The following is a 10,930-nucleotide window of genomic DNA, read 5'->3' as shown; positions in this document are numbered from 1 at the left end:
ACTTGCGTTTCAACTTTAGTCAACACCTATGTTAACTTCAGTGCTGTTCAGGCAGGAGGTGCTGCCAATCACTGGGAAGCAGCCAAGTCACATAAAAACGGAGACCTTGATCACTACTACAATTTTGTCCCCATTGCCTCAGAGACACTTGGTGCCTGGGGTAAAAGTGCTGCAAGTTTTTTGAAGGAGCTGGGGTCCAAGCTAATTGAAACAACTAGAGACCCTACAGCCGTCAGTTTTCTCTTTCAGCGCCTTAGTGTGGAGATCCAGAGTGGAATTGCTCACAGCATCCATGCTTCCTGCCCGCAATCCGAGGAGCTGGATGAGCTGGGGAGTTGTAATATAAATATTATGATTAAATTGTATTTATTTTTTCGTTTCGTTGCCTTATTTATCATTAATTTTTAAATTTTCGGTATAAAAATTTATTTTTGTGTCTATGGATGTCTGTCTGTGTGTTTGTTTGAGTGTCCCTGTGAGTGTTTGTCCGGTTATACCTGTGGGTCCACGAGGCCATCTGTGTCCCCTCAGATGGTCTCCCTTATCACAGTTTTTGTCTATAGATGTGTGTCTGTGTGAGTGTTCGGGTGAGTGTGTGTCCGGTTATACCTGTGAGTCCACGAGGCCATCTGTGTCCCCTCAGATGGTCTCCCTTATCACACGTTTTGTCTATAGATGTGTGTCTGTGTGAGTGTTCGGGTGAGTGTGTGTCCGGTTATACCTATGAGTCCACGAGGCCATCTGTGTCCCCTCAGATGGTCTTCTTTATCACAGTTTGTGTCTATGGATGCAGGCGATGAGTCACAATAACGCGGCTAAAGTATGTTGACCAGACAACACACTAGAAGTTGAAGGAACGACGACGTTTCGGTAAGTCCTTGACCATTCTCAAGTCGACTGAGAATGTATCTATGGATGTGTGTCTGGGTGAGTGTCCCTGTGAGTGTCCGGGTGAGTGTGTGTGTTCGGTTATACCTGTGGGTCCACGAGGCAATCTGTGTTCCCTCAGATGGTCTTCCTTATCACAGTTTGTGTCTATGGATGTGTGTCTGAGTGAGTGTCCCTGTGAGTGTCCTGGTGAGTGTGTGTGTGTGTGTGTGTGTGTGTGAGTGTCCGGGTTTATGTGTAGTTTGGTTTCTGGAACCATTTGTGTCCCTCCCTTCAACTCTTTTCCCTTATTCCCACCGTGGGTTCGAATCCCAGGTGATTAGACCTGCCCTAGGTCAATGGATCCAAGGTATCCATCCGTGGGCCTAACGGATTTCACCTCTTCCCCACTTTACTAGGAGTCAGGCTAATTCCAGCAACCCAGAGAACCTTTCGATACAGAGGCAGCTACAGGAGGGGACCACATAAATTAGTGCCCTGTAGTTACGTAACCGTTCCGACAGGCTCGATCGCAATCTATCCAGATGAGAACACGTTCTCATCCGACTAGACCTCGCTGGAGTCGCTGTTTGTCTCAAATTTGGACCCTTTATTTATAGTTAGTATTTTTGGTGTATTAATTGATGTGTATTAATTTGTTAATGACTTAGGTAGAGTGATTTGGGGGGAGAGAGGGATGGGGGGGGGGGTTGGCGTTTGTAGTGTATTATTCGAGATCGTGCTTGGGTTAGTATTCACCTTGTTGTGCTTGCGAGGGTTGAGCTTTGCTCTTTCGGCCCAGCTCTCAACTGTCAATCAATCAATCAATCAACTATTACTAACTTGTAACTAACAAAAAATTTTCCACACACACACACACACGGGACCAAAGAGCCAGAGCTCAACCCCCGCAAGCACAACTAGGTGAGTACACACACACACACACACACACACACACACACACACACACACACACACACACACACACACACACACCAAATCAGATCCCCAAAAGATCACCAAATCACACATCCCCAAATCAGCCGCCCCTGCTTATCTCCCCAGCACATCCCTTGACCCCTCTGACCCCACTGGAGTCAAATTCATCCCACATTCCAAGGACCCCCTCATCACCTCAACCCCCAAAACCCGTCCAGCCCTCATCCCCTCAACCCCCAAAACCCACCCAGCTCTCATCCCCTCAACCCCCAAAACCCATCCAGACCTCATCCCCTCAACCCCAAGAACCCACCCAGACCTCATCCCCTCAACACCCAAAGCCTACCCTGCCCTCACCCCTCCTCATCCCCTCTCCTTCCATGTGACCCCCCACCCTTGCGAGGGAGGTGGGAGGTCCCCCCAACCCCCTCTATCCTTCCCCCTCCCAACCTCTCAACCTCTATCATTCTCCCAACCTTACGCTATCTCCCAACCCCTCTATGCCCTCCCTAATCTTCAGACCCAGTATGCCCTTCCTACTCCAGACCTACCTACCCAGGCCCTACCCCAGACCCTCCTACCTACCTTCCTAGAAGCCCAGCCCCCAGTAGCCCCCCAAGCACCCCTCCTGAACTCTTTCACCCCCCATACACCCCCCGGACCCCCCCAGACACCCCCCGGATCCCCCCGGACATCCCCCGGACCCTCCCCGCCCCCAGTCATCCCCCAGACACCCCCCAGATCCCCCGGATCCCCTCTGCCCCCAGTCACCCCCCAGACATCCCCCAGATCCCCCCAGACCCCCAGAGAAAGGGAGAACTCTGGTACAAGAGTTTCCATGAAGAATCTCAAGGTTTGGTACACCAATGCTGATGGGGTATCTAATAAAGCAGAAGAGATAAAAGAAAGAGTGAGTGAAGCAGATCCTGACATAGTTGCAATTGTGGAAACTAAAATTAATGACATGATCTCAGATGCAATCTTTCCTGAAGGGTACCAGGTGATACGAAAAGAGAGGACACAGAAACAGGGAGGGGGAGTAGCACTCCTAATAAAGCGGAAATGGAAGTTTGAAGACCTGGGAAATCGAGTTACCAATGAGTGCACAAGCTTCATACATGGAACTCTGACAGTAGATGGGAGGAAGATTGTGATCATGGTAATCTACAATCCCCCACCAAACAGTAGAAGACCCAGGCAGGAGTATGATGACAACAACAAAGCATGTATAGATGAACTGCAGAAGGCAGCAACACTAGCCCACAGAATGAGAGCGAAGCTGCTGATCATGGGGGACCTAAATCATGGAGAGATAAATTGGGAATCAAGGAATCCCCATGGAGGGGACGAAACGTGGGGAGCAAAATTAGTAGATGTTATAGACAGGAATTTCCTGACACAACATGTGAAGGAAGACACAAGGGAAAGAGGAGGAGATGCACCGAGCCTATTAGACCTGATTTTCACCCAGAACGTAGAAGATATCGAGAATTTAGAGCATGAAATACCTCTAGGGGCCAGTGACCATTGTGTCCTAGTCTTTGACTACATGATGGAATTCAAACTTATGACCATGGGACAAGAGATCTGGGAAAGGAGAGCTGACTACAGGAAAGGGGACTATATGAGGATGAGGGACTATCTGGGTGAAGTGCAGTGGGAGGAAGAAATTAGAGGAAAAACAGTCCAAGATATGATGGACCTAGTCATACAGAAATGCCAGGAGGCCGAAGAGAGATTTATACCAACGGTAAAGGGAAAAAATAAGAAGGAATATAATAACCCATGGTTTAATAGACAGTGTCAGGAAGCAAAAATGGCCAGCAGGCGGGAGTGGAGGAAGTACAGAAGACAAAGAACAGAGGACAACAGAAGCAGATACAACAGAGCTAGGAACGATTACATTAACATAAGACGAACATCGGAAAGGGACTATGAGAACGATATTGCAATCAAAGCGAAAAAACAACCTAAGTTACTACACAGTCATATAAGAAGAAAAATGTCGGTGAACGACCAAGTGACAAGACTAAGGAAGACAGAGGGGGCATATACTGAAAGTGACAAGGAAATCTGCGAGGCACTGAATGCCAGTTTCCATGGAGTGTTTACTACCGAGCCTGAGCAGCTCCCATTGTTGGAAGGGGTTACCCTAGATGAAAGACTATCAGATATAGAGGTGACAGCAGAGGAGGTAATGAAACAGTTGACAACTCTAGATGCAACTAAAGCAGTTGGACCAGACAAAGTATCACCGTGGATACTAAAAGAAGCAGCACAGGCCCTCAGCGTGCCTCTGGCAATGATCTTTAATGAGTCACTTATGTCAGGAGAATTGCCCAGTTGCTGGAAGAAGGCAAATGTCGTGCCGATCTTCAAGAAAGGAGATAGGGAGGAGGCACTTAACTACAGACCTGTATCACTGACAAGCATCCCCTGTAAAATACTGGAAAGAATAATTAGGCTACGACTGGTTGCACACCTGGAGAACATTAGGTTTGTGAACAAACATCAACATGGGTTCTGGACAGGGAAATCGTGCCTAACAAACCTTCTGGAATTCTATGATAAAATAACGAGGATAAGACAGGACAGAGATGGTTGGGCAGACTGCATATTTCTGGACTGCCAAAAAGCCTTTGATACAGTACCGCACATGAGACTGCTGTTCAAGCTCGAGAGGCAGGCGGGGGTGGGGGGAAAGGTCCTAGAATGGATAAGGAACTACCTAACAGGAAGGAGCCAAAGAGTTACGGTGAGGGGCGAGAAGTCGGACTGGCGAACAGTAACAAGTGGAGTACCACAAGGATCGGTGCTGGGACCAATTCTATTTCTTGTATATGTTAACGACATGTTTACAGGCGTAGAGTCCTACATGTCGATGTTTGCGGATGATGCAAAGTTGATGAGAAGAGTTGTGACAGATGAGGATTGCAGGATCCTCCAAGAGGACCTGAACAGATTGCAGAGATGGTCAGAGAAATGGCTACTAGAATTCAACACGAGCAAATGTAAAGTTATGGAAATGGGACTAGGAGATAGGAGACCAAAGGGACAGTACACAATGAAGGGGAACAGCCTACCTGTAACGACGCGTGAAAGAGACCTGGGGGTGGATGTAACACCTAATCTATCTCCTGAGGCACATATTAATAGGATAACGACAGCAGCGTACTCTACACTGGCAAAAGTTAGAACATCATTCAGAAACCTAAGTAAGGAGGCATTTAGGGCGCTTTACACTGCCTACGTAAGGCCAGTCTTAGAGTATGCCGCCTCATCATGGAGTCCCCATCTGAAGAAGCATATAATGAAACTGGAAAAGGTTCAGAGGTTTGCAACGAGACTCGTCCCAGAGCTACGAGGGATGGGGTATGAAGAGCGCCTGAGGGAACTGTGCCTTACGACACTAGAAAGAAGAAGGGAGAGGGGGGACATGATAGGAACGTATAAGATACTCAGAGGAATTGACAGAGTGGACATAGACGAAATGTTCACACGGAATAGTAACAGAACGAGAGGACATGGATGGAAGCTTGAAACTCAGATGAGTCACAGAGATGTTAGGAAGTTTTCTTTTAGCGTGAGAGTAGTGGGGAAATGGAATGCACTCCAGGAACAGGTTGTGGAAGCAAATACTATTCATAATTTTAAAACCAGGTATGATAGGGAAATGGGACAGGAGTCATTGCTGTAAACAACCGATGCTCGAAAGGCGGGATCCAAGAGTCAATACTCGATCCTGCAAGCACATATAGGTGAGTACATATAGGTGAGTACACACACACACACACACACACACACACACACACACACAGGAAGCAGCCCATAACAGCTGTTTAAATCCCAGGTACCTATTTACTGCTAGGTAACAGGAACAACAGGGTGAAAGAAACTGCCTAGTTTAGTTTCTGCCATCACTGGAGGATCGAACACGGACGCTAGGATTACGAGTTGAGAGCGCTGTCTACTCAGCTGTCAGGCCCCGTAGTGCGTGTACTCGTCAAAAACATAATTTGGGAGAGGTTAGGGGAAAGGAATGATGCTTCCTGGGTTGGGGAGTTGGTGTGGGGTTAGTCACTTGGTGGCCTTGGACCTGTGGGGGAGGGGGGCGAGGGGGTGGCCAGTTATGAATTTAATGATTGAATTTGTTAAGATAGGGTATTTATGTAAAAGACGCTGTGAATAGATAGTAACAAAAGTGTTCCTGACTGCTGTAAGGTAGTAAATAACTGACTTGTATGTTAGAAAAATGAATGCTTACTAGAAAATTACCTTTTCTTTGAAAATATTTTTTTGCAAAATAAGTACAAGTTATTTTGTAAACAAAATATGATTATTTTCCTTTAATAAACACACATGAACACAAATGGTCCTCGGGAGTCAGAGAGATTGAGAATGAACAGCAAAATAGTAACAAAAAAATGAGACAATGATGGGATACTATTTAATTCAAACAAAAACCTGTTAAGTATGTAAATTACATTACCACTAAACACGCGTTCACGTACATATGTCAATCAATTTACATAAATAAACATTCACTAATATGTTCCTTTAACAATGGACACATAGATAATTACCGTACACGTGTCAGTCCAATTGCAGGTACACATAGACACACATAGCTGCACTTGTCTGTCGCTCCTGACAATAGTAAACATGTAACAAAAAATGTGACAATGATGGGACACTATGTCATTCAAACGTACACACGCTAACATTATAAATTACAGTAACACTAAACACGCGTACATGTATATGTCATTCAATTTACATAAAAAAACATTCACTAATATGTTCCTTTTACAATTAACACACAGATAATTACCGTACACATGTCAGTCCAATTGCAGGTACTCATAAACACACATAGCTGCACTTGTCTGTCGCTCCTGACAATAGTATACATAGGTATACACACAAAACAGTCCTTTATCAACTAATGTGTGTGTGTGTGTGTATTTATTCCTTGTATTTATTATTTGTGTCTGCAAATTCGAGTTATTAGCTCTTGGACCCCGCCTTTCTAACAAATGTATTTTGCCTCTTTTATATCAACTACATTTATTTCTCACTAACACACACACACACACAGTGGAAACAGGAGGCCAGACACAGGATACAGAATAGGAGATGAAGAACTTAATGAAACGGACTGAGAGAAAGATCTAGGAGTTGATATCACACCAAACCTGTCTCCTGAAGCCCACATAAAAAGAATAACGTCTGCGGCATATGCGAGACTGCCTAACATCAGAACAGCCTTCAGGAACCTGTGTAAGGAATCATTCAGAATCTTGTACACCACATATGTAAGACCAATCCTGGAGTATGCGGCCCCAGCATGGAGCCCGTATCTTGTCAAGCACAAGATGAAGCAGGAAAAAGTCCAAAGGTATGCCACTAGACTAGTCCCAGAACTAAGAGGCATTAGTTACGAGGAAAGGCTGCGGGAAATGCACCTTACATCACTGGAAGACAGAAGAGTAAGGGGAGACATGATCACAACCTACACAACCCTCAGAGGAATCGATCGGGTAAACAAGGATAAACTATTCAACACTGGTGGGACGCAAACAAGGGGACACAGGTGTTAACTGAGTACCCACATGAGCCACAGAGACGTTAGAAGTAACTTTTTCAGTGTCAGAGTAGTTAACGGATGGAATGCATTAAGCAGTGATGTGGTGGAGGCTGACTCCATACACAGTTTCAAATGTAGATATGATTGAGCCCAGTAGGCTCAGGAATCTGTACACCAGTTGATTGACAGTTGAGAGGTGGGACCAAAGAACCATAGCTCAACCCCCGCATGCACAAATAGGTGAGTACACACACACACGCGCGCGAACTAGTAGCCAACTGTCTAAATGGAGAGAGTTTATTGGTTGTAATTCTTATGGTCCCCGTTCGAATCCCGGTTGACGCAAGAGGAAATCGGCAGATATTCTTTAACCTGATTAACCTGTTCATCTAGCACAAATGTATCTATCAATGTAGACCTTTATTTATCTATTTATAATTGTCAATCCATCAATCTATCTTCCCATAAACCAACAATTTTTCATTATATACATCTATCTTACTATGTATCTGTCCATCTACTCGACTGTTTATCCATCCATCTACTCATCTGTCTTTTCATCCATCAACTCATCTATGGATCCGTCTATCCGTCAATGTATATATTTATCAATCAACGTATCCATCCATATATCTATCTATTACTATTTATATCTATCTCTCTATCTATTTGTATCCGTCGATCCTACTAACTCATTTTCCATTAATCTATCCATTTATCATTCTACTCATCTATCAATCTATTTATTCATCTACTTCTCTTTCCATCTATCCATCTACTCATCTATCTAACCATTAATCTATCTACATCCTCCCCACTCCGTCTCCTATCGTTTTCCCAAACTCCCTCCTCCCGTACCGGCTCCTTCTTTTTTCCACCCTCCCGTAACCCTGCTCATCCTCCCTCCTTCTGCCCTTCCCATACCCGCCCCTATTCCATCCCGCCCTTCCCATCGTCTTAACTCTCGGGGCAGTTCTTTACCTTCGTTCTCACTCCTTCCGCCGTTTCTCACTCTCGCCCTCCTTACTGTCTTCCTTCCCTCCCTCCCTCCCGCTGCTAGTCCTTCCCTTCTTACCCTTCCCATAGTCCTCCCTCCCAGCACCAGTCCTTCCCATCGTCCTCTTACCTCCCCCAGTGCCTCCTTCACTCCCTCTTCATCCCTCTTTCACCTCACCTACACCTCTTCCCCTGTTCTCCCTCTTTATACCACCTCTAAATCTCCCGCCCCCCACCGGCTTTGTACCTCTTCCCTCTCACAAAAATTAGGATCAATAGGACCAAAATTAAACTACTTTATGTGTTTAATTTAAGGAAATCATTTTTTCTGATTACGAAAAAGTCTTCAACCATCTCCAGTAATAATTCACAATTAACCTTAATTGAATCAACAGGGAGAGAGGGGGGGAGGGGTGAGAATAAATAATAATTATTCCAAAATACTTAATACTTTAACTAATGTCTACACCTACCATCCTATGTCCGTTCCCTACATAAGACCATTTCCCCTCTAATTTGGTAAAAATAAGCCTTAATAATATAATAATAAATATATTCAAAAAAATCTGTGGATAGCTACAGCCTCCAGCATATATATCTATATATATATATATATATATATATATATATATATATATATATATATATATATATATATATATATATATATATATATATATATATATATATATATATATATATATATATATATATATATATATATATAAGCCCATAAGCAATCCAGTTGGGATCGCCCCATTGCCGACAAAGTAGCTCCAACATTACTGTAGGCTGTGACAACACCACATGCTACTTCCCGACTTAGAGCTGTAGCAGCTCCCCATGCAGGGGACTTGCTATTAGCAACCCCCAATATCAGCTACTAGCACTCGTCTCACCACAGGCCCTCTGAATGGCTGTGGCTCTCCGCCTCACTGCCCGAATCCACACCGAATACAGGGGTTTTGGTGGCGAGGCAGTGGCCGACAGGTACGGACGACATGGATTTCTCTGCCAAAGGACAGGAGGATGGCATGCAAGACACAGCGATGTTAACGACATTATAAAGAGAAGCCTTATCACGGAAGGTTGTCCAGCAGAGAGAGAGTCCCGTTCCCTATTGCCCCGCAACTCTGATGAGCCTGTTGGTCGCCCAGATGGGATCACGGTGAACCCCTGGAAGAATAGTAGACAGTTGGTGTGGGACTACACTTGCGTTTCAACTTTAGGCAACACCTATGTTAACTTCAGTGCTGCTCAGGCAGGAGGTGCTGCCAATCACTGGGAAGCAGCCAAGTCACATAAAAACGGAGACCTTGATCACTACTACAATTTTGTCCCCATTGGCTCAGAGACACTTGGTGCCTGGGGTAAAAGTGCTGCAAGTTTTTTGAAGGAGCTGGGGTCCAAGCTAATTGAAACAACTAGAGACCCTACAGCCGTTAGTTTTCTCTTTCAGCGCCTTAGTGTGGAGATCCAGAGTGGAATTGCTCACAGCATCTATGCTTCCTGCCCGCAATCCGAGGAGCTGGATGAGCTGGGGAGTTGTAATATAAATATTATGATTAAATTGTATTTATTTTTTCGTTTCGTTGCCATATTTATCATTAATTTTTAAATTTTCGGTATAAAAATTTATTTTTGTGTCTATGGATGTCTGTCTGTGTGTTTGTTTGAGTGTCCCTGTGAGTGTTTGGGGGAGTGTTTGTCCGGTTATACCTGTGGGTCCACGAGGCCATCTGTGTCCCCTCAGATGGTCTCCCTTATCACAGTTTTTGTCTATAGATGTGTGTCTGTGTGAGTGTTCGGGTGAGTGTGTGTCCGGTTATACCCGTGAGTCCACGAGGCCATCTGTGTCCCCTCAGATGGTCTCCCTTATCACAGTTTTTGTCTATAGATGTGTGTCTGTGTGAGTGTTCGGGTGAGTGTGTGTCCGGTTATACCTATGAGTCCACGAGGCCATCTGTGTCCCCTCAGATGGTCTTCTTTATCACAGTTTGTGTCTATGGATGCAGGCGATGAGTCACAATAACGCGGCTAAAGTATGTTGACCAGACCACACACTAGAAGTTGAAGGAACGACGACGTTTCGGTAAGTCCTTGACCATTCTCAAGTCGACTGAGAATGTGTCTATGGATGTGTGTCTGGGTGAGTGTCCCTGTGAGTGTCCGGGTGAGTGTGTGTGTTCGGTTATACCTGTGGGTCCACGAGGCAATCTGTGTTCCCTCAGATGGTCTTCCTTATCACAGTTTGTGTCTATGGATGTGTGTCTGAGTGAGTGTCCCTGTGAGTGTCCTGGTGAGTGTGTGTGTGTGTGTGTGTGTGTGTGAGTGTCCGGGTTTATGTGTAGTTTGGTTTCTGGAACCATTTGTGTCCCTCCCTTCAACTCTTTTCCCTTATTCCCACCGTGGGTTCGAATCCCAGGTGATTAGACCTGCCCTAGGTCAATGGATCCAAGGTATCCATCCGTGGGCCTAACGGATTTCACCTCTTCCCCACTTTACTAGGAGTCAGGCTAATTCCAGCAACCCAGAGAACCT

The sequence above is a fragment of the Procambarus clarkii genome, chromosome 19 (genome assembly GCF_040958095.1).
Source record: "Procambarus clarkii isolate CNS0578487 chromosome 19, FALCON_Pclarkii_2.0, whole genome shotgun sequence".
Lineage (NCBI taxonomy): Eukaryota > Metazoa > Arthropoda > Malacostraca > Decapoda > Cambaridae > Procambarus > Procambarus clarkii.
Note: the sequence above shows the minus strand (reverse complement) of the source record.